Here is a 24,915-nt window from a genome sequence, read left to right on the forward strand (position 1 = left end):
TTGCAGACATAGGCGGTGGGTATCATAGGCCGGGGGAGGCTGTGCCTGACATGGCCCCACCCATGCTCTGCCCCGAGGACTTTCTTGCCTACTCCCAGTTCCCTTCCCGCTCTTCCGGGGCAGAGAGGCTGGGGCAGGCAGGCTGGTGCCAGTGCTGACAAGGCCTGGGGCTGGGGGGGCTGGGGCTACGACATGCTGCCTGCCCGGCACTGGGGGTGCTGGAACTGTGCCGCCCACCCAGCGCTCCGGAGCTGGGGGTGGGGGCGTGCCGGCCTCACTGCCCGCCGAGGGTGCTGGGGCTGGGGGCGCTCCAGCTGCACTGCCCATCCGGTACTCCGGGGCTGGGGGTGGGGGCGTGCCAGCCGCACTGCCCGCCGAGGGTGCTGGGGCTGGGGGCGCTCCAGCTGCACTACACATCTGGTACTCCAGGGCTGGGGCTGAGGGTTCGCGGGGGGCCAGGAGGGGGTACTCTGGGCTCTGGCAGGGGAGGGGGGCAGACGGGGTGGGGGAGATTTGGGCAGAGGGGCAGGGCCGGGAGCTAGCCAACAATTTGTTCACCCGCCACCCATGCTTGCAGAGCAGATATAGACTTTTCACCCAGAAGCCTTGTGTAGCATCTTAGAAGAGATGGATGCCCTATGCTTTCCCTTCCACTGCACTATTCCATTTTATATGCACCATTCCTATATATGATGTTGTCTAATTAAAATATAACCATGAAAATCATTATTGCTACCACTGTTATATAATTGCAATGAATCTTATACAAAGTATAACACATGGCCAGAAAGGGTTAAACAGCTTGCAGGCTAACTAACCCAAAGCCAACCTTTAAACACGTTAGAAAGTATGCAAATAGTAATTAGGGCCATCCAACGCTAAATAGACTAGAACTTTGAAATGAAAACCTGTATTGTTAGAAAATGAGAGGTGATGCTAATTATATGTGTTTACTTATAGTTGCTGGCCATGTAAACAGACAGTTCCTGTCTGTCACTATAGCTATTGATTCAGATATCAAAAGGGAATATTAACATGTAGATGAATCTTGGGTGCAATAATGTCATTGTCTATATGTCTCTTTAAAGTTTATCACAAACTGCTTAATGGATAAATTATCTTATGTTCATTCATGTAGTTAATTACCGGTGAGGTTTAGGAAACAGAAGGTTACATCAAAAGCCTATTGTTCACCCAGGACTCTATGATCAAGTGGCTGCTAGAAAACTGTATAAACAACCCTTGGGTCCCAATCCTTTTTATCTCAGATCTACTTAAGCTTCATCAGGGGAAGTTTGAGTCGCAAGATTGAGATCCCAATCCTAAACTGGAACACCCTGAATATGATATTGGACACTGAACTATAACCTATGGACTAAATTCTAAAAACTCTTTTCCAGCTACAAAGCTCACCATCTCTGCTATGAATCTGAATTTCAAGATTGTACTGATGTCTGTGTGTATACTGATCTTTTAACCAATCTCTCTCCCTTTTCTTTTTTTAATACATTGTAGTTCAGTTAATAAGAACTGGCTGTAAGCGTGTATTTGGGCAAGATCTGGAATATGCATTAACCTGGGAGGTAATGTGTCAGATCCTTTGGGATTGGTAGAACTTTCTTATATGATGAATAAGATTTTCAGTAATCCTGAGTGTCTGGGTGGAGGCCTGAGGCTGGGTTACTTTAAGGGAACTGTGTTGTTTGCTTCTGGGCAATCAGTGAGATAATAAAGAAGCTGTTTTGTGCTGGTTGGTAAATCTACATATTGGAATATCCACCAGCTTTGGGGATTGTCTGCCCCATTCTTTGCAGTTCACCCTAATTGAGTGACCTCAGTTGACTCCCGAGGGACTCTGGTCACAGTCCCCCTTGCACAGAATCAGCAGATAGCAGGCCCCTTTCCTCTCCTTAAGACCATAATAAAGGCAGGAGTTTAACAATCAGCTCTCAAGCTGCTGTTGTCATCAGGTAAACTTGATGTTCCTACAGTAGATGAGGCATTGACCTATTTCCTGTCTGCCCTCCTGCTTATGTCATGACCTTGCACTGTATGAGGTCACTAGTTGTGCAGTCAATCTGAACCAAGTCACTGGTGCATGGTAATGCATGCTTTAGTTGTGTAGCTTATATGACACTGCTAGCATGCTTGTATCTGTTGAAAATCACTAGTTCGTGGGAAGGAAAGCACACTGAAGACAAGAAACAGCCCTGATAAAGAACCAACACCTTCTATGACCCCACCAGAGAAAATAAGAGACACACAAAGTCAGCTGCTGCAGTATCAACGTTTAAGAAAGAAGTTGTGATCCATCTAACACAACAGCAACAAAACAGACAACACATCTTAAAACTGATGACAACAGGAGAGGTAAGAGGAACACTTTGCATGAATTCGCTCTGAATGAGAGCTATAGCTAATTATGCAGGAATAAGCCATAGTCCAGTCAACAGAAGACACACCAAATGGCTCACCATTAAAAAGTCAACATTTTACAGAGCACTACTGAAAGCTTCAGAGACATCTGAAATTAACAGTTCCTCCCTGCACTTAGAATTAGGAGATACCTATGGTAACTGTATGAGAAGAGTTGGCAAATTATGACGTGTTAATGATTCTGTTGTAGATAATGTGATTTCTGTATTCATAGGTAAGGATCCACCAGTCTTAATCTTGGACATCTGTATCATGATCAGAAGTAGACTTACAACCTAAATACTACTGTTACTGCTAACAATCATATTTTATATAGCAATGAGAATGGTGTTTCACTGAAAAGAAAAATAAGAATACATCTATCTAGGGCCATAGGCTGGAAATGGCTTACGTGATACTCAAATTCTGTTCTGCTGGGCTCTTGGTGCCTCATCCACTGGAGGTGGAGGGGACAACAAAACCCATAGAATATCACTGAGGGATGTCACTTGTTTCTGAGAGAAGTGAACATTTACTGGCAGCACGGTGAGGTTCAGAGAACAGAGAGAGACACTTCCAAGGACAAGGGACAATACCACAGAGGAAGGTATATGTGTTTTTTTTAGCCTGCCAAGAATTTGCAACAGGCATTTCCAGGCTGTGGCTCCTCTGTGAGACTGATCCTGCCAGCTCTCCAAGTTCAAAGAGAAAAATTGCAGGAACAGGCTTTGAATATTATCTATATCTATTATTCTATATATGGTGTTTCAATTTACAGCTCCTGATGGGGAAAGAAGCATGAGCCACCCATAGGGGTCAGATCCTGCTGCAAATTTCTCCAAAGTTCAGCAGTCTCTGGATGTGGGGCCTTGGCTCAGATTCATGTCTAGCTTAAAACAGGTTGAGGTGAAAAGTGAAATGACTCGAGCTGTCCACAGTCAAGGCCTCAGGGGACTTCGCTACATGGCTGATTCTGCAGGAGAGAGGGTGACACTAGCACTGCAAAAGCAGTGATGCGACCAGTCAGGATTAAAACCAAGTGGACCCAGCAGTTACAGAGAAACTTGCACAGCACCTGCCAACACTACACCTGGCTGTAGCTGGCCATAATTCATTTTCTTGAAAAATGAGGTTTGTTTTTTTTTAAAGGCATAGGTGATGTGTCTCAAAGCTTCTAGCCCCATAGGAATTGTTACTGATCTATCTTTCCTACTGTACTGCTGGCAGTGTAGTGGAGAGGAATTTATGCTTCAGAGGATGGCAAAATCCTTTCATAATGCACTGAAACAATTGTGCAATGCTATAGTTAGGGGTAAACAGGCTGGAGGAGAGAATTTACTCATGACCAGCTGAGCATTGTGAAGAATTCATTATACTTATCTTGCCGAACTACACATTATTAGTGGTTGTAACCGTATCCAATCCTTTTAAAATGCCAGCCACAGTAGATGACCATCTCCTGCTTGGTGGTTTCCATAGGTCAAGCAAATAAGTATGTCCTTTTATTGGATCTAAATTTATTGCTCTGGAATGTCAGTGGGCCAAATTCTCCTCTTGATTATACTGGTGCAACTCCACATTGCTTTAAAGGAGTTGCACTGAGGTATCTTGGAAGCCTGGAGAATGTAACCCACTGAGTGTCCCTTGGTTCGCGTATCATATAATAATATGAAAAAATTAAACGTACTGAGCAGTTTTCACTGTATCTCTAATTCCTTCATAGTGTACTATGGAATGACATTTAAAAACTATCAGCACTGCCATTCACAGAATTTAACAATTTGGTCAGAAAGCATTAATTACAGAGAAGTCTGTGTCCCAGTTGCAATGTCTGAATGGGCTACAGTACTTTAACGATAAAGATTTCAGTTCACAAAATTCACATGCTGCATATATCACTGAGGTTGTCCTAACACTTCATCACAACTGAAGCAACTGTAGACATGTTTATTTCTCTTACAACAAGTCCTGCTACACCTATTCTTGTTACTGCACTCAGTAGCACGGATCAACGGTATCCCCTACACCTCCTGTGCTGTTTCCAACATGGCCACCATTAATATCAACATCACTATGCTACATAGAAGCAATTCAAAGAACCACTGTACAAGCCTGGGACATGTTACTGTCTCCATACCCCAATTCCTTCTGATGTTTCTTTTGACTAGTATAGTTCACATGTACTCCTCGCAAGGACAATATCTGATCTCCATAGTTGCCACATAGGGTGACAAGACAGCAAGTGTGAAAAATCAGGATGGGGGTGGGGGGTAATAGGAGCCTATATAATAAAAAGACCCAAAAATCGGGACTATCCCTTTAAAATCAGGACATCTGGTCACCCTATTGCCACAATAAATACACAGATTCCATGATGACACTAAGGGGTCCCATTAACAAAAAACATGTTGATAGCACTGAATGGTCGTCTCTCTGAAAATTGCCTCTTAATAGTCTCCAGCACAATTAACCCACTTGAGCAAAATATAACATTAACTATTGTCTTTCTAATATATAATTAGAAGCGAGTATAGTTCTGTTCAGCCATTCATAAGGCACACATAGGAGAGAGCTATCACTGTGTCACAAGTACAGTCCTGCATGGGACTCTCCGCTTTGGTAGCACGCACAAGGGAATAACAGGGGTGTAGGTACACGCCCCAATGCATGGGAAACTTGATGGGTCTTGAAGTGATTGAGAGAGCCCCAGTAGAAGAGAGAGGGGAGCACATACCGGGGGAATGAAAAGATGGCTCCTCCTCCTCTGGAGACTCTATCCACTCATTGGTCAGCCAGGGTACGTGGGGGAGCTGATTGGTCCCTCACCCTCCCATTTCATCAATTTAAACCTTAGCCCAGATTCTTAGGACCCTCCTCTTGCTCCATTTTTGCTCAGCTGAAGATAAGGGCAGTTCTGGAGAGCAGGGTGTGGTTGCACCACAGTTTGGTATGCTCTCAAAGGACATAGCAGCAGTGGGGCTTGTGCCAGCTGTGTTCATTTGGGTTTGAATATTTAATAACACTCCAGTTTTATAACTGTCCTTGGACTGGAAAAGTGAGACTTTGCTACACATTCAAACACACAACAGGAGCAGACAACTCAAGGATGAATTGTTTAAGGAAAATACAGCGGGCGGGGGAAGGTTTAAAACTAAAGAATTGTGTCCTGTGCTTTTCCAGCTTTTATAAAAGGTGTCACACCAGATAGTATATTAAGAGAGGATGGCTCCATTTTCCTCTCCCCTCAAGAAGAGTTAAAAATTTACATCTATCTATCTATCCATCCATCCCCCAACCCCCCTATCTATCTATCTATCTATCTATCCCTTTGTTTAACTCAAGTTAAGGATTTTATTTAGTGACAAAATGCTATCAAGAACAGATCATCCAGTCTGTGTTTATTCCATCATAAAAAAATGAGATTTGTTTAAAAATAAATTTAAATGATCAAAGGTCTAGAAAACATGACCTACAAGGAAAGATTGAAAAAAATGGGGTTTGTTTAGTCTGGAGAAGAGAAGACTGAGGGGGGAGATGATAACCGTTTTCAAGTACATAAAAGGTTGATACAAGAAGGAGGGAGAAAATTTGTTCTTCTTAACCTCTGAGGATAGGACAAGAAGCAATGGGCTTAAATTGCAGCAAGGAAGGTTTAGGTTGGACATTAGGAAAAGCTTCCTAACTATCAGGGTGGTTAAGCACTGGAATAAATTGCCTAGGGAGGTTGTGGAATCTCCATCATTGGAGATTTTTAAAAGCAAGTTAGAAAAACTTCTGTCAGGGATGGTCTAGATAATACTTAGTCCTGCCATGAGTGTAGGGGCCTGGACCAGATGACCTCTTGAAGTCCCTTCCAGTCTTACAATTCAATGAGTCTATGTAAAGCTGTTTGAGCTGGGAGTGAAGGACTGCATCAGCCATCCCAATGCCTGTTGGTTTACGTCCTACACCTCTCTCCATGGTGAACGGCCACCATGGAGAGCAGGGTAAGTGCTTGAACCCTGGATATAAACAAGAGGTGGCTGGGGGTCCTCAGGTCCAAACTTGATCTGCCAGAACCCACATTTGTTAACGTTCTTGGTGCACTGCAAAGCCACACACTGGGGGCAGGGGGCTTGAGAAAGAGGGTGGGCTGAGAGTTGAAGGAGTTGTTCGATATTTATTTATATATAAGCAGCCTTTTACACTGGGGCTCCGGCAGCGGCGCTCTGGCGGTGATTTAAAGGGCCACGGGCTCTGGCTGCCTCTACCACAGCAGAGCCCTGGGCCCTTTAAATCACCGCTGGAGCCCTGGGGCTCCCGGCCGCCGCCGCAGCTATTGCTCCTGCCCTGATTTAAAGGGCCCAGGGCTCCCAGTCGCTGCTACTGCAGCCGGAGCCCTGGGCCCTTTAAATCTCGATTTAAAGGGCCCGGGGATTTAAAGGCCCCGCCTCTTCTGGATGAGGCCCCGCCTCCTGCTCAGGACTCCGGTGTACCGGTAAGTCCTGTAAGTTACTTTCACCCCAGGTATGCTATATATGTCCAGAAGACAAGGGGCTGAGCACTTGAGTGCAGTGTGTCAGGAAGTGGCTGTGTCAATCTCTAGCTTGCAAGGAGAAAGAGTGGGGCAGGCGGAGCTCAGAGCAGAGCTCTTGTGCTGCCAGTGGTGAGCAGAGGATTTCTGCCAGTGGGCCCAGAGCTGGCTCTGTCACACTGTAAGCAGATGTAGCAATTCCCTGGACACCAAGAAGTATCACAGATGCACATTTCGGTTTCTGTGTTAGACTTCTCCTGCCATGTTTGCTTATTTCCCACATCAGACAGTAACAATCCAAAAAATGCTGTTAGCGTCCTTCACAAAAAAACACATAATTACATAATGTTTGTGAAGAGTCTTCATTTGATGTTAGGGACTGTATTGTCCACTGTATTGATCTGGATGCAATCTTGGGTTCCCATATTAGGTTCTGCTCCACGCATGTAGGGGAGAAAAAAATGAGTTGATCCACTATCATGCAGAAGTGAAACACTACTATGTTGTCCATTGCTCTTAGTGCACATAACCGAATCAGCACTAATGCCAACAACTCATGTTCTGTGATGCCTACGGGGAAAAGGGATGGGACTGGACTGAAAGGGGCAAGTGCAGGATAGCATTTTGCTCTTTATGGCTTGTTCTCCTCTGGTAGTTGAGTTAGTTAGTCAATTAGTTAGACTGAGCTAGTCTCAGTCGCGTAAGATGCTGCTGCATAGAGCAACATGGTCCCTATGACCACCATTGAGGTTATACTGTCCCCCCTACAAGATTGCAGACTTTGTCCATCCAATAGCCTCAAATCAGCTGTTCTGACAGTGCTTTGGAGAGGATTCTGGAAGGGGTATGGAGTCAGGGCTGCTGCACAAGGATGGCCAGAGACCCACAGGCTTTTCATTTTCCCGTAGATCCCAGGCCCCATGTGTTCCTCACGCTCCATTACATGGCAGCTAAGAATCCACAGCCAACCCCACATCACAAAGAGGCAGGGTGGGAGTATGTGATGAATCTTGCTGTTCCAAATGATTTCTCCCTCCCTTCTGTGGGTTTTTACATGTAAGGGAAACATATGATGCAGAGTCTGCAAGTGAGTACCAAATGAGTACACCACACCACAGTGGACAGAGTGGCACTGGGGTCTGCATGGAAGGCTGATATTGTTATTTGTTTTGGATATTGATAGCAGCTGTTGGATTCTGACTGTGGATGTGAAGACCAGAAACTTCTTCCCCACAGCTCTCACCTCTCTAGCCCAAACAGAAAGAAGCCTAGGTAGTTGGCAACTCTGCAGGATTGAGTCCAAAGAAGGTTCAAGTAAGTAAATCATCCATTTAAATCCAAGAGACCAAAGCATACCCAGTAGCCAATGCCTTCTGAGAAGTTACCATAGCTAGGAAGAGTCTTGGTAGTGTGGAATACACCAACAGCTGTACCTTTATTAGACTGATAGATCATCTAGTCAAGTCTCTGCTAGTGGCTGGCACCTGATGCCTAAGAAACCCTGCATAGGTTACAGGATAACCTGCCCCGGGAAAGGGTCTGACAGGAAGAAGGGTGTGGGGCTAAGACATCCATACAAGACCCTACTCTGCCTGGGAAGATCTGTTTAGATATGATCGTTAATACTAATATTGGCCCCAGACCTGTGATGGAACACGGGGGTTTCACTGGGAGGTTCTGAGATGACTGTGGAGGCTGGAGGGAAAGTAGCACAAGTTTTCCACAGCAGATTTTCAATAGACAGACATAAGCCCTGGTAGTGCACATACTCGATTCCTTCTTATCTGCAGTTAAAAACCACAGCAAGCTTATAAAAAACCCACAGAAAAAGGCAGCACAACATACAGACGGCACAAACTATTTTGGCAAACAAACTTGAAAGGCTTGAAACCCTCAGTGTGTCTGAATCTCTGCTTTGTTGTATTTTCCCAACGCATAATTAAAACCAGACCGCCATGGTTAGATCCTGCCCAATCCCGCACCGATGCAAAAGAGCCGGGGGGAAGAAAACCTAAGGAGTTGCTACTTCTGTGTATTGAGCAACACAGGACAGTACCCTGCTGGACATGAGTGCGCCAGACAACGGACCCAGGGGCTCCCCATGCCCTGTAGCTGGAATACGGACACACACAACGCTGTCACCAGGCAGATTCCTGCTGCAGCGGAGACATTGAGCAGCAACCCTGCTCATCCTCCATGTGCTGGCTGCCTTCATTGAAGGACAGGATTTCGCTCCGGTTTGTATTTGCCCCAATACAGCACCCATTGTATGATCTTTTTATAGGCATGGTTCTTTCAATTAAAAGGATGCCACAGGGCAAGACCTCTTGTGGGGCACATTTAGCTTGAAATGGGCATATTGCCATGAAGATATAAAAGTGCTTCAGTAAACAAACACAATCTATATCTCCACCCTCAATATGGTCTTCATTAAAATCTTTATGTATTATACAGCAAAAATGCCTGACAGCCATCTGTCTCTCTGGGCAAATGAAGTGCTGCTAATCCTTCATTTAATAAGAGGCAGGCGTAATCTCAGTGGCTCAGTTTTTAAATTATGTTTTTCAAATAATACCCATGCACCAGTGAATGAAAGTGCCGCTCAAGCACCTCCTATTACAATGCTTCCTATAATGTGATTCCAAAATTATCACCGCCTAACGAATTTCACTGTGAAGTGGGCAGACTGAAAATGTCAATAATCCACAAATGCTTTTACCAGACATATTCTAAATTAAACTCTTAAATGTGGTATCTAAGGCTGGTGTAGAAACCAATGCTTTTTTCATGGGAGTTTTCTATTAGCTTTCCGTTCATCTGACTGATTTGTCAAACTTTCCACCCTATTAATGTGGTCCTTCACATGTAAACAGTTATCTTAGTCTGCTCTTTTGAATGTAACACTAAACATAAGAGTACACAGGTTTGGTTTTTTTACTTAGTAATATCAAAAGTAAACTCTATATAATATTTAGTTAATCAGGAACTAGAATGCCCACTGTTGAGCACTATCTGCTGTCCACTAGAGATTCTTTAGGACAACACCTGTGTGACAATAACAGTTACATTTTGCTCACAAGTTACCTAGTACGTTTTTTTATGATGACTGTGTCTTCACTAGAAATGCTGTCGGAGTGCCGCTGAAGCATTTCAGTGTAGACACTCACTACAGCAGCGGGAATGGTTCTCCCATCGCTATAGTTAATCCACCCACCAATAGATGGTAGCGAAATTGATGGAAGAATTGTTCCATTGACCTAACGCTGTGTACACTGGGGTTAGGTCGGCTTCACTACATGGCACAGCAGTGTGGATTTTTCAAACCTCTGACCAACGTAGTGGGTAGACCTAACTTTCTAGTTTAGACCTGACCTTAATTTTAAGCTCTTTGGGGAAGGGGCCATCTTTTTGTCATATGTCTGTATAACACCCAGCATAATGGGGTCCTAATCCCTGATTGGCGCCTCTTGATTAATACCGCAATACAAATAAATAAGTAATGTTTTCCCCTGGTGTTCTATTATTCCATTCAGACTCATTAAAATATGTACTTAATTGCCAAGCTTTAGGCATACAGAAGTTTAAAAATGGGCCCTTATATTTTATTAGGGAAAAAATGTTATTTTGAATCTCAATTCAACCTTATGATTCTGAAGGCCTATGTTAAAATCAACAACAACAAAAAGCAAACAAAAAATACGTTATAGGCCCAATTATGCAAGTGCTGAAGATCCTGTACCAACTTCAATGAACATACAATTCCATTCAGATGGCCACTCTAGAGCGAGGGAAATACTGATTTTTCAGTCTGGTGGCGGTTCCGAAATAAATCAATCAATCGGGGGTGGGGAGATTGATTTGGGTGGAACCAAATCTGAATTTTTACAGAATGTTTGGCCAAATGAAAAAGTCCATTTTGTGTCCGTTGCGAATTTGAAGGAATTTGAAGTTAGATGTGCTACATTGCAGGCTAGTGCCCTAGTCATCTAGCTAAAGCTGTGAGGGTTTTTCATGTTTGTTTGTTTTGAGGGGGAGCAAAGCCGGGGTCCACCATCACCACCTTCTCCAGACATTTTTTGAAGGACTAAAACCATGTATGTCAAAGTCATAACCAGTTTCAGGTCAACCCAAACTTCATTTTTTGGTGAATAAACAATTCCTCTGAAAAATTGTGCCCAACTCCACTGGCCCCAAGCAAGTTGCAGGAACACTCTACGTTCAGATTTCCCCAAACTCTATTCGTCCAGTAATACATATTGTGGATTTTTAATAATTTATACCTCTCATCCTAGTCACAGTGAGTGAATTTCCTGATGAACATTTCATTAAGCAGATATTGAATTCTGTTGAGTTGAATACCTACATTTAATTTATCCAAGAGGATTTTTTTTTCCTCAGTAAGATATTTCACTAAAAGGGACAATAAGTGTCAATATTTACCTCAGTGGAAAACAAAACAAAACAAAGCAAGTAGTGTTATATACTTAGTACATATCTACAAGAATTAGTTGGAAATTATTTCTTATGGCCATGAATCTCAAAACTGAAGCAGGCCCCTCCCAAATTTAAAGTAACTTTCTGAATAGCAGATGAAGTCTAAAAGCCGATTCCTCGCTGATAAGCCATTCAGGAAAAATATTTCCATATGCTGTGTGATTGGCTCATCAGAGGTGAATAATTTTTACTGAACAAAACTGCATGATTTGCACATATGATCGGATTTCGTAAAACAGTCTGCAATGCTATTAACTCGTGATAAGACAAATAGCAGTAACTTCTTAATCTATAGTGACTATTAAAAATAAGCAGCAAGATGAATTAATGTAAGACTGTTTCGGGCAGTCTGTTCAATGCTGTATGAAACGGAATTATGCGTTCCATTTATCCTGCAAAACTTTATTGGCAAATGAATTGTTATTGTTTCCAACATGGCAGCTGAGGAGTGGGGCCCTATTCGATTGCACCACGATTAAACATGACTCCTCCATAAAAAAGAAAATAAGCTAAATCTTAAAAATACTAAAAGATAAAATGGTGAAAAGCAGTGGTCTCAGAAATATGCTTGCCCATTTTGAGGATAACTTTATAGAACCCACTTGTAGATGTGCTTCAGTCTGTCACTTGTATATTCAGTGTGGCCGTTCATGAAATTCTGATCCTAATCTGATTATGTAATGCCAATATTTTCATCCTAATAACCATATATCCAGAATACATCCTACTCCAGGAATGTCCAACATCTATGGCATTAAAGACTAAGCTGGCAATATGGCAGGATCCCAAGGACTGCACCTAGTTAGAAATAATTTGCATATTTCCTTGTATCGTCCTGGCTAGATTGATGTTAATGACTTATTGTTTGAGTTCAAAAGGGATAAAACCCTGACGTTCATTAAGATTTGTTGTCATCCAGTCATGAGGTGAATCTGGGGATGCCAACAGACTCTCATAGCACTCAGGAAGTATCTCACCCTAAAGAATGAGGAGGTGAAAAAATGTCTGCAAAATTACAGGATATGTTTTTGCTTTGGGGGCGAGCTAAATCAAGGCTCCATGTGTTTTGATAATATTTCCATCAAGAAGAAGAATGAACTGTTTGTCATATTGCCAGCTAAAGGACTAGCTGTATAATAGTGGATTGCATAGGTCCAAAAAGAAGCTAATAATCATTGCTCAGGCATGTCTGTGCTGAGAGAAGTATGAGTGAAATCTGATTCTCCTCAGAGAAAATATTTTTGAAAAGCTCTCAGCTCTGCAGTAATGTAAGCCTTGGCTAGTATCTCATGTCTTTGTGAGTTAAAGTATCTACCATATTTCTTGTTCGATCACACGGCATGGTGCTGACATCAGCACCTATGGCTGCATTTCCCTTTAATAATTCTCAGTAGGTCTAACACCACTTTAAAAAGGGCTGAAAAGAGGGGTGAAGCATGATGTGCCTTTCTCAATAGTATCTACATTAGCCATAACACGATGCAGTAGTGAAGGGATTTGTTTATGATCCACAAAAGGTGTCTACCAAACAAAACAAAATGGTCTTTGGGAAACTTTTCTTTCTCTCTTTTTCTCCTCCCCTCTAACCGTTTGGAGAGGCAGCCAAATACATAGTGAACAGTTGGATGTGAGGGATGTTTGGTCACGACTCATTTTGGAGACTAAGTGAAGTGTAGGGAATCGTGTAACTGGACACATTACTCTTTAAGGGATTGGTCTTTTGGGACGAAATTTAACAATCTAACAAATTGTAACGATACACATAAAAGATGACTGTTCTGAATACATTTACCACCAAAGCAAAGGTGTGACCTTCTCTGTTTTTAATTAAGATAATTAACTGGAAAGCGATATATTTAAGCAATGTGCGACACAAAGGTAATGACACTGATTGAACTTGTTCCTTGGTCCCATTCAGAAAGCGATCCTGAGGGCTGCCATACTGAAATGTGTGCATCTCATCCACCACGCGCCAAAGGAACCGTCACAGAAAACTGTTTAAGAAACTTCACTTTATCTTACAACTTATATCAGCCAGCTTTAGCTTTTGAAACTTCTAACCACTAAGTCAAAGAGGAAAGACAATCCAGTGGTTGAGGCACTGGTCTAAGTCCTTGGAGACCTGGGTTTGATTCCCTGCCCTATCACCGGAGATGGGCACTGCCAGGACAAAACCGCCTATTAAAATGTCATGAAAAACGATGCCCCTATGACTGCTTCAGCCATGGGATAGACACAAAGCTGCAGCTGAGAGATGTTTTAGAGAAGGATATGAACAGTGGGGATGGTTAAAGGAAAGACCCCATAGCAGTGTCTGTAACACCTTTTCACAAATGGCTGGGTGTGAAGTGGGGTACACATGTGTAGGATGTAAAGAGTCTTCCCACATTTGCACACCTGACTGGGAGGCAGCCAAAATGTAACTATTTTCACTCTCTGAGGGCAGCATTACCTACCCCAACCATACTCCCCTTCCCTGACCGGCGGGCACTGGTGGGAGCACATGCTGCCCCCTTGTAAAGGAGGTAGCAGTTGCCACATATGCATGCGTCTCCGTGGATTTTGGTTGCCTCTTCTGCACATCTGTACTCTTAAGAGCAAGAGCAGCTGTGGCCAGGGTGGCCCGTGCAGTGCACCTCACATCCACGGTCATGTGGCTGACGCTTTAGCAACCAAAACGAATCCCCAATCATTTCTAACACTCCCTTAGGAAGCATGATGCTGGAATGTGTTTCCGTACTGACATGCGCACACATTGATTAGTTAATGCAGAGCTGGTCACGCCAGACCAGATCTTGAAGCTCTCAACATATATGCAGGCCTTACTCTGACTTCAAGGGGAATTTGCTTGTGTAGAGATTAATTAAAAAAAAAAAAAAAGCATAGAATTCAGCATTTGTCTCCTTGATTTCATTTTAACTGGGGGCAGTGGAAGATTAAATTACGTGTTGCGTCGGTTTATTTTAAAACGAACTGGCACAAACTATGTCAAAGTGATATACGGTAAGGACCTCTTTGTACTGAACTGGGCACTGCCACTTTAAAGAAATACAGCAGAGCACTTTAGCTTAAACTGGTATATGCAGTGAAGTAAAAAGGATATCCTGCTTGTGAAAACCACACATTATAAATAACACACATGTAGTTACTGCACAGAAATAGTCTTATTTTCAATGAATTTAGCACTATGCATACTAAGACCTACCATCTTCACCATTCATGAAAAAAGACTAATTCCATTTCCAATTTAAAATGTCAGAGTTCATAAGGGTCCCGAGCAGCCCTTTGTGCGTGCCTGAGTTCAAAATCATGAATGAGATAGACAAAGTGAGTAGGGAAGTGTTATATACTCCTGTTAGCCAAGATGGTCAGGGATGCAACCCCATGCTCTGGGTGTCCCTAGCCTCTGATTGCCAGAAGCTGGGGGTGGATCACTCGATGATTGCCTGTTCTGTTCATTCCCTCTGAAGCACCTGGCATTGGCCACTGTTGGAAGAGAGGATAATGGGCTAGATGGACCTTTGGTGTCACCCAGCATGGCTGTTCTTATGTTCTCTACAATGGCTTAACCTACCATATATTAAGCATTTGAAATCAGGGTAATTACGCTCTTGCAAAGTATTTTCTGCACAATATATATTATTGGAACAGCCAGTGAATAGTGCCTTCTCTCTATGTCATGGCTAATGTAGCATTTTCTCCCTGTCATCAGTAGATTAAAATATTCCTTACCAGAGAGGGGGCGAGAGGAAGTATGTGAAAATGGAGGAAACACATTTTGCTATGAGGCAATTCAATAAATATGTCCAGTTTAGTGATGCCCACTTTCATCTAAAAGCAGAACATATTTATCTTGCAAAATTTAACCAGGGAAAAGAATTAAGGCTTCAATTCAGTTTTTATTTTTGTCCAGTCTCACAGCTGTGTTAGTAATAAGAAAGGAAGAGAGAGGTGTACAGAATCTTAAGACCACATTTTCAGAGGAGGAAATTGGCATAGCTCCATTGTGTCCAATAGCATTAAGGTGACTTACACTAGCTGATGATTTGGCCCACTGAATTCAATGGAGCTACACTGAGTTGTAGGCAAGGGAGGACATGGCCCAACTTTTTTTTGTGCAAGCTAAAACATGTCTTAACTAAGATGAGCAGATGGAGCACTGGGGACCTTGAAGGGTAGTTTTTGTTTTGTCTCTTCTGTACCACTACAATGCAGTATGTTTGGCGCTGTAATAAATGAGTTTGAGATCATTGCTACAGTTGCGGCATCACCTGGGTTCTTTTGTTTGTAAATTACGTTTTGAAACTATGAAAGTGCCTGAATGTATCCACCAAGTCAAACCCACTGTATCACTGCGTTGAGAAAAGGTGGTGCTTTTGACAGCAGTCAAACAAAAGCACAGTGAGGAGAATGGGAGAAAATGGTATGGCTGGTGGTGGGAGGAGATGGGGGATGGCTGGAGTGGGGAAGTGCGTGCTATGTTTGTGGAGAAAAATATATATATTTTTTCCCAGTCCAAAGTGAAGAAAAACTGTCATAGTTTGCAAAATTCACAATTTCGTGGCCATGGGACACCACTTGGCTCAGCAGGCAGCTGTCACAGTTGATGCTTATGGTTAATCCAACCTGCTCTTTCCCCACGCATGCCTCTGTGGTAGAAAATGATTTCTCCAGAGTAACAAAATAGCAAATAAAATAATATAACAAAATACAGGGAGAATCACAGAAACATTGGGCTGGAAGATTCCTTGAGAGGTCATCAAGTCCAGCCCCCTGCACCAAGACAGGACCAAGTATACCTAGACCAACCCTGAAGTGTTTGTCCAACCTGTTCCTAAACAACTCCAGTGATGGCAAAATATAGATATACTTTCCTTCCAACCCCAGCCTTAAAAATGCCATGTGAAGGGGCACGGTCCTGCAGAGCCCCAATCGAACGAATCATTAGGCCTATTTGCAGGAGTAAGGACTACTCAGAGAGTAAAGGGATTGAGCCCAAGATCCCCATATTGTGACTTGACAGTATGGAGGGCTATCGTCATGCCAGCAGCCTGTGCATGTTGTTGTAGATATGTTCCTAACAAATTCAAATTCCTTTGGTCATTTCAGAAAAAAATACATAAAGAGACTCTTTTAACTTAAACTTAAAATGTAAATGGAACACCACTTCTCTGGCATTGGGAGGTCCGCAGGATCACTGGAAGTGGGGATCAAACATCAGACCTCTGGATCTTAAAGCATGGGCCTCTGAGACTTGAACTAAAAGATCCCCCTCTGTCAAACAAGGTTGTAGCAGGCTCATCGACCTCTATCCATGGCCCACCTACCATTAGAGGACAACAGTGCACCAAGCTGAGTGGGTATGGATTACACCAATATATTTCTTTACGAAAATATGAAAGAAGTTAAAACAAAACAAAACACCTGATGATATTATGACCGTTGTTTATTTTATTTTATTATTATTATTTGCATTTTTCTCAGCTGGGCTAAGAAAGTCAGCTTCCTGTTACACAGGAGGTCAGACTAGATGATGGCAATGTCCCTTGTAACCTTATAATCTATTAATCTTGTTTCACTTTGTGGTTGTTAGTGCTTCAATATTTGGGTTTTAAACACAGTTGGAAGATGCTTATTTGTTTTAAAAAAAACAGCACGGGAATCGGAAAAATAAATGTGAAAACTTGCCTATTGGCGCTAGCTTTCACAAAAAGCTTGTTTACACAAAGTGTAACTTTTGAACCAGTTTAAGTTGACTGTCTCCCTTTAAAGCTCTCTTGCCTTTGGGCTCTTTTATACTATTCTCATCTTCTCAACACACAAAACGTGGAAATAATAATAATGAACAAAACAGGAAAGTAATTATTGTTGTTCTCCCTTCTGACAAATTTATGAAGGTGGCAGATCTGATTCACAGCTTTAGAGACGCTGTCCTAAATTGTCAAAAATGCCTAGTGATTTTGGGCGCCATAATAATCAGATGCCTGGGAGATGCCTTTAAAAAGGGGCCTGATTCCCAGCCGGTGGGTGCTGAAAATGTAAGTTGTCTCAAGTTGGACACCTGCAAATTTTGCACTAGGCACTTTCAACACTGTAGGTCAATATTCAGTCTGCTGTGCAGCCAGTTAACCACATATACCTAGTCCACATGCATTCAATATAGACCATATTTCATAATGGAAAATGCATTCCTTAAAATATACAGCAGCACCAAAACATACAGCGTTTTCTCAGCCTCATTCTTTTCCATACAGCAATCACATGTGCATTTGTTAATGAAGAGATTGCATGCTATTACTCTAAACTCATTGGGCCTGACTGCCACTCTGTTACACGGGGTTTGCACTGGTATAACTCGGTTAGCCTCAGTGGAGTTTCGCCGTCCAGTATAATGGTGCAGACACTCAGGTCCAACAAGTCTATTTTGGCGTCTGAGCCGACTGCCTTTTTCACATAGCAGTACGCTGAAACGCCAATGCACTCCCTAATCACTCCAGGTTAAGTTAATGGTTCAAGAAAAAGAAAGGTAGGAGAGAGAGCTAAAGTTGATAGGTTACATAAAAGGCAACATACTGATTTCTTTGACAGCAGCAGAAAGAAATACAACAAAAAAAAAGACTCGTCACAGCTGGTGCTGCCGATTCTTGTGTCAAACTCTGAAACGGAGGAAGGGAAAAAGTGCTAAATGGTTCAGCTGATACACTATGTGTTCATAAGCAGCTGGGAGATACAGCTGACACGGGGATGTGTGTCTTGTAGTAGAGGGATCTTTTTGTTTGAGTGCAGTTCAACAGTGTGATGCCACCGGCCCAAGCCCGGCTTTGGATGCCCCACCATATGGTTAGGAGTGCAGGTGTGCACATCAGCTGTGGCGTCCCTGCCAGGACAATACACAATTTCTAACACTCATGCTGCTCTCTTTTCCAGGACAGGTTGGTTTTGAGCCAGCCCTTTCTCCCATCAGTTACTGGACACTGTGGGCCTGAATCTCCACTGCCAAACCAGAAGTACGTCCAGATCAGAATGGAGGTGCTTTATACACACACTGCACTGAGGTAAATCAACAGGTCAGGTGCAGGGCAACAGTCAATTTGTCACTGTGCCATTAAGGGCTTCTGTGGGGGCGGTGTTCTTACAATTTCGGCGCTCCCCCGGCCACACACACCCACCTAAAAGCAGCCAAAATCCCTCCTCTTTTCACCATCAACATCTGTTCTCCGTCTCTGAGGAGGAAGAGGACTTCCAACAACTCAGAGGCTCCCCAAAGTGCCTCACCATCACAGTGGCAAGGGATCTATCAGGCACAAAAGCAACCTAGCGCCTGAGAAAGGCACGTGTAGGCATCAGTCCCTGACTGCAAGCAGAAGAAAGGCTACCAGAAATGACTGCAAATACTGCAGCTCCCTAACTCTTTGCAACACGTACTATCCATGGCTGAGTGAGGTGTGGATGGAAAGGAATGAGGTTGCACCATTGACCATGTCACAGATAACATGAACACTGCACAAGATGTCAGGTGGGATACAGAAAGAGGGTGGGAAAAGGTTTGTTTGTGACAGACAAATATGATTTAAAATATATATGTCATAGGAGAGATTAAATTTGAAACCAAAGACCTGGGCATAATTGGGAGAACATTTGCTGTCAGAATATGCCAGTGGAATAGAATGTAAAATATGGCGGAAACCTCTCAGCTTTGTCTCTACAGACACTTCATACTAAATTCAAGGGAGGCAAAGAAAAAAATAATCACCCTCTTTTCTTAGAACATTTCCAAAATCGAACATACTCCAGCTGAAAACCAACCAACCAACCAAATCTGACTTTCTGATCATCTTCTGCTCCAGTCCTGTGACACAATATCATCCAAATACGTATTGAAGTCTATCACCCCTGAAGCTGTACAGCAAATACAGCATTCCCCATGACAGCTGTGAAACTTATAGGTAAAGACAGATCTGATCAGTTTACAGGATCCCCTGCTGCTGAGCTGAGCCACTAACCAGTTCATAACCCCAGCAGATGCCTCTGTTTCTAAGCCTCTGGGAACCTTAGGGGCAGGCTGTTGTATCACTCCTGTCATGACAAATGGGTGAGAGCTAAAAACTGGAAACGGACTGCTTCCCTGGTATCCAATCATTGGTGACTGTTTACACCAATGTCTTGGGGAGTTTGCGAAATACGCTATTAAGGGACAATTCTTGTACTGTTGTAACACTATGTAGCACTTTGCACGTTCAATGCACTGAACATACATTGCCCAAATAATGCCTCCAAAATCCTTGCCCATTTTACAGTTGAGGAAACTGTAACACACATTGCTGTGACCTGACCAAAGTTCTAGCATGAGGCCACTGCCCAGCTGGGATTAGAATTCAGGAGTAAAGCTGGGTCCAGAATGGAATTTTCAGTTCAGTGGCAAATTGCAAAATAAAAAAAAATTGTAAGAAGTTTTTGGGGGTTGAACCAAAAATGGCACTTAAAAAAAATCAGCGAATCGAAAACAAAAAAATTTCAAGTTGAAATTAATCAAAATGTTTCAACATTTATGAGACAAAAAATGTGAATCCAAACATTTGGGTAATGTTGAAACAAACCATTTAATCTTGTAGGCATTTTGACCAAAGCAAGGGATTCACAAAATGTCCAGAAGAGGGTGCGCCTCCCTTTAAAGCTTTATTCCAGCGAGTAAGGCGCTCCTCTGGGATATAGAGTTCCCCTTTCTGCCTGATGTGGAAAAATGATCTGAACTTGGGCCTTCCTCATTACAAGGAAGTACCCTAACCACTGAGCTCTGGGATATTCTGGTATGGGGCTTTCTCAACCTCACCCCTTGATGCAGTCCTCCTCAAGAGCTGTTGGAGTAGGGATTTGAGGATGGGTCTCCCACACCATACCTGAGTACCCCAAGGACCAGACTGTAGCCGCATCCTCACTATCTTTCTGCCCAGTGATTAGCCACTGTCATTCACAGTGACAGTTCACAGTCATTCATGATGATAATGGATAGCCATTTGGCCAGGGAGAGCAAATACTGAACCTGAGGTGGCAATAACTCCCCTGCTGGACCTTGTAAGGGTGGATGGAGTCACTTCACGGTAATTTCCTGTCAGAGATCCCTGACACGTAGGATGGGTAATTTTGCGTCTCCTATGAGTCCCACAGGGTTCAATCCTGGCAATTCTCTGGTTCAGCACATGCAGTTAGCCACTGTGGGACGTGATGTAGTGCTGTGGCATAGGGTATTGTCATTCACATCTCTGACACCTTTTCTCTGAGTGCAAACCGAGATATCTTCTTGCACTCCCGGTGCCTGGCTGGGACAGGCCTTGGCTGGGAGCTTGCTGGCATGGGCTTGGTCTGGATTAGACTGAGGTGCTGCTTGCTCGCAGGGGGAGGCATTTTCAGGTACTGAGGGGTTATCACTTTAGCCTCCACTAGGAAGTTCACCTGCCAACTATTAAGGTGGTTTGCAATGTCGTGGTCTTTTTGGACTCGGTGCTGCTAGATTCGCATAAGCCACCAGGGTCAGAAACTCCTCCTTTCCTCTTCAGCTCATCAAGATACCTCGCCCTTTCCCTGCCCAGGTGGGCTTTGCCATGCTTATTGTTACCTTTGTCACTAGAAGACTAGTCTGCTCTAATGGGTTAGTGCAAAGAAGAGCTGCCCATCATTTAGATCAGGTAGATCAATAGAGAGAGGACCTGCCTTCCACGCTCTGTACAGGCTGCCAATCCAATTCACTTCCTGGTGCAAGTCAAGCCCCCAATCACTAAAAGACTTGAAATGGCTTAGGAGTAAGTCTGTCCTCCGCACCCCATTATCACAGCAGTCGTGTTTTTAGGGCAGTCCTTGGCAGTCACAACCATCTGGAAATGGCAAAAGAGCAGAGCTGAGAACTGGCCCTCGCCTCTGGCACTCAGTACTGCTAGGAATCCCTCCAGGCCTAAACCTAGCATCATGTAGGAACAATTAGAGAGCATAACGGTCTGAGCCAACTGGTGAAGGGGAAGAGGGACACTGCCCAAGCTGCAGTCAGTGCCGCTGGAAGGCATATTTGTGAGAAGCATGCCCCGCTGGTGCCAGGTGCTACAGCAGACAGGGCTGTCTGCTGTCCCGCTCCTGCAAAGCCAGCTTCGCTTTAGACTTCACTCACACTGGCACTTCCTCTCCTTCATTCACTGCTATCGCAGAGACCCAGCCCCAATCTGCCCCGTACTTTGTCATATGAAGCATCTCTGTGGTCAGGCTGCCGATTAACAGGAGGTTATTGACATCTTCTTGGCAATTAGATTCTTGCCTGGTAATCTCACCAGTCTGCTCCTCTTTATGGTGTCAGTTTGGTCGCTGTGGGAGAATTCCCAGTATATAGTATTGACTTAGGAAAAATGGAGAGTCAGATCTTCAACTTGGGTAAATTGGTAGAGCTTCATTAACGCTGGTTCACACCAGCTGAGGCTCTGGCTCATAATATTTTCCTTCTTAATAATGCAAAGGGTAATATAAAATATATGGAGATATACCTATCTCATAGAACTGGAAGGGCCCCTGAAAAAGTCATTGAGTCCAACCCCCTGCTTTCACTAGCAGAACCAAGTACCGATTTTGCCCCAAACCCCTAAGTGGCCCCCTCCTCAAGGATTGAACTCATAACCCTGGGTTTAGCAGGCCAATGCTCAAACCACTGAGCTATCCCTCCCCCAGGAGGGGTGAGGCACTACAGTGATGACACCTTAGAAAGCCACAGACCCATCACCATTACAAGGGTTGAAAAGGCACAGTGAGAACAGGACATCAGGAACACGGCAAGACAACAAGGCGACAGGGTTCTAGTGTTAGCCCGAGAGAAGAGACATGAAACAACCAAAAGCGCCAGGAAAATACATACTGAAGCACACCAATACAAACAGAACACACAGAGTTAAGCCTGTTAGCGTGTCCTTAATTCTGCCCTGCTATGTTTACAACAGATACTGCAGCACATATGGTTGTCCTACCAGGGGTCTCAGAACAAAGAATGGTTTTACAAACTGGAACACGTGCAGGGACATATACAGAAAGGGTCAGTTCAGGAAGCCATGGAGTCTTTGGCTCTGAATTTCCTAACTGTGAGTGGTTTGCCATCGCAGCCTTACCTATAACTGTGAAGATTCAGAATTGTGTGTGGTAGTGTTCAATGGTGGAACGAATCCTAAAATCAATTTCACACACACACCCTTTTATTAATGTAAGAGGAGTTTAGCTTGAGTAAGGCTGAATGAAAATTGACTAAGGACCTCAAAATTCGGCCTGCTAGACTATATTTGAGATTAATTTTGCATATTTGTTCTAGTAAACCCAAGGTTTAAAAAAACAACAACTGAAAAATGGACTGGTAATGAATTCCAGCTGGGAAAGGGTTACGTTGGGTTTGTTGACTCACTGAGGTAGATGACTCATTACCCCACTCACAAGCAAGGGAGATAGGGTGGGCTCTGTGGGAAGAGGGTCTAGCCAGGGGTAGGCAACCTATGGCACGCGTGCCGAAGGCAGCACATGAGCTGATTTTCAGTGGCACTCACACTGCCTGGATCCTGGCCACCGGTCCAGGGGGCTCTGAATTTTAATTTAATTTTAAATGAAGCTTCATAAACATTTTAAAAACCTTATTTACTTTACATACAACAATAGTTTAGTTATATATTATAGACTTATAGAAAGAGACCTTCTAAAAACATTAAAATGTATTACTGGCACACGAAACCTTAAATCAGAATGAATAAATGAAGACTCGGCACAGCACTTCTGAAAGGTTGCCGACCCCTGGTAGACTGAGCAATCTTGTAATTGACCTTCATGCTGTCTTATTGTTGCTTTCAGGAAGAGGGTGAGTTTGGGCTTTACATATAGTAGAGACTACGTGGACTGAGCAGGTTGGGAAAGGGTCCTGCTTACACAGCCAATACAGAAGAGTGCTGTTGCCACACACAATGTTATCATGCTAGGGATTTGAGTGTGGAGAATGCTGATCGTGTTGACTGTAATCAGAATTTCTGCTCAGTCCTCTAACCTTTAGCCATGTAATGGCTACATTACAAGAGGGAAAACGGGAATGTAAATGTTAGCCGACAGTAGAGTAAGATTCCTTTCGGTCCAGGAGGCTGCACAGTAACACAGCGTTCGCAATCATGACCTTGGGCAATTATAGCTTCACTTTCCTGTGAAAATGTTTTAGCCAGCAATGATTTTGCAACCCCATGAAGCATTCCTGATTAGATTTTCAACACTGTTACACATCCTGTCTTCTGTACAACATAGTTTCCATACCAAGAGTGCCATTCAGCACTTTTCAGTACACATGTTCTCCAGGACAATAGAATGAAACTGTCAGCATTTCATACACTAAGACTCAGGACTAAGGCGGGTATCTAAAACATCAATGGACAGCTTTAGAATCAAGTATCTTTATAAACAGCATACTATGTTTTCATTCAGTATAATGTAGAACCAACCCCCCGACCACCTCCACCTCACACACTGAGGGCTGGTCTACACTACACAGTTAGGTCGACATAAAACAGTTTACATCAACCTAATTATGTCAGTGTCTATACTCAGCCTTCCACCCGCTGATATAAGTGCCCTATTACACCAGCATAACAACTTCACCTCCACAAAAGGCATAAAGCTTATGTTGGCATAGTTAGGGTGACACAGTGTCTGTGTAGACACTGTGTTACTTACATCCGCTGTCTTGTCAATTTCAGGGTACACTCAGCTATGAAATTGACAAGGCTGCCCGGTGGGAAGCGGGCAGAGCAAGAAGTCAGGGCAGATAAAGCCCACTCCCTGTGGGTGAGAAGCCCACTTCCCTCCACTTCCAGCAGAGAACAGGAGGCCAGAAGCCCTGGGTGGCTTCGCCCCCACTCCCAGCAGGGAACGGGGGCCGAAGAGTGGGGCAGGCCCACCGGGAACCAGGGGGGCAGCCAGGCTCCTGACAGGGAGCTGCCAGCGGAGCTGAGAGACCGGGCTCTCAGCTCCCCACACTGTGCCTCTTAGGTGGCAGAAGTGCTCCTGGTGAGGACGTGCACCAGCAACCCAAGGAAGGTAGTGTGGACATGCACCACCGCAGTAATTACTGTGGTGGCTGTAAGTAACCTAATATAGTTCAACTTCAGTTTGTAATGTAGACATACCCTTAGGAACTGTAAACCTCAATCCAAATTCCCTGCAGTACCACAATATGTTGTAAACTGATTTCAGAATTAAAGCTGATGCCCAGACAATCCACTCAATTTTTTGTGGGGAAAAAAACAGCATTTCCTACTGTACATTACCTGAATATTTCAGATTTAAAAACGTATTTTGAGCACATTTTTAGAAAAAAACAATGTAATAAAGCTATTTTGTAACCAAATGGCACACAAGTTAGAATTTGTCAACCTTTCTACAATTAATATGCTATGAAAGGAGGAGGTGGAGGGGCAGCTGTTTGTACCTAACCAATTACACGT

General features: G+C 43.6%; 1 protein-coding gene across 11 annotated transcripts in view; it reads right to left on the reverse strand.

Annotated features, from left to right (window-relative positions):
- Window positions 1-24,915, reverse strand: part of ADGRL3 (adhesion G protein-coupled receptor L3) — a 518,922-nt gene that overhangs the window by 313,447 nt on the left and 180,560 nt on the right. The gene's annotated exons all lie outside the window — the stretch shown is intronic.

This window comes from Terrapene carolina, unplaced genomic scaffold, assembly GCF_002925995.2.
Source record: "Terrapene carolina triunguis isolate 2854851 unplaced genomic scaffold, T_m_triunguis-2.0 Scaffold136, whole genome shotgun sequence".
In the NCBI taxonomy this organism is placed as follows: domain Eukaryota; kingdom Metazoa; phylum Chordata; order Testudines; family Emydidae; genus Terrapene; species Terrapene triunguis.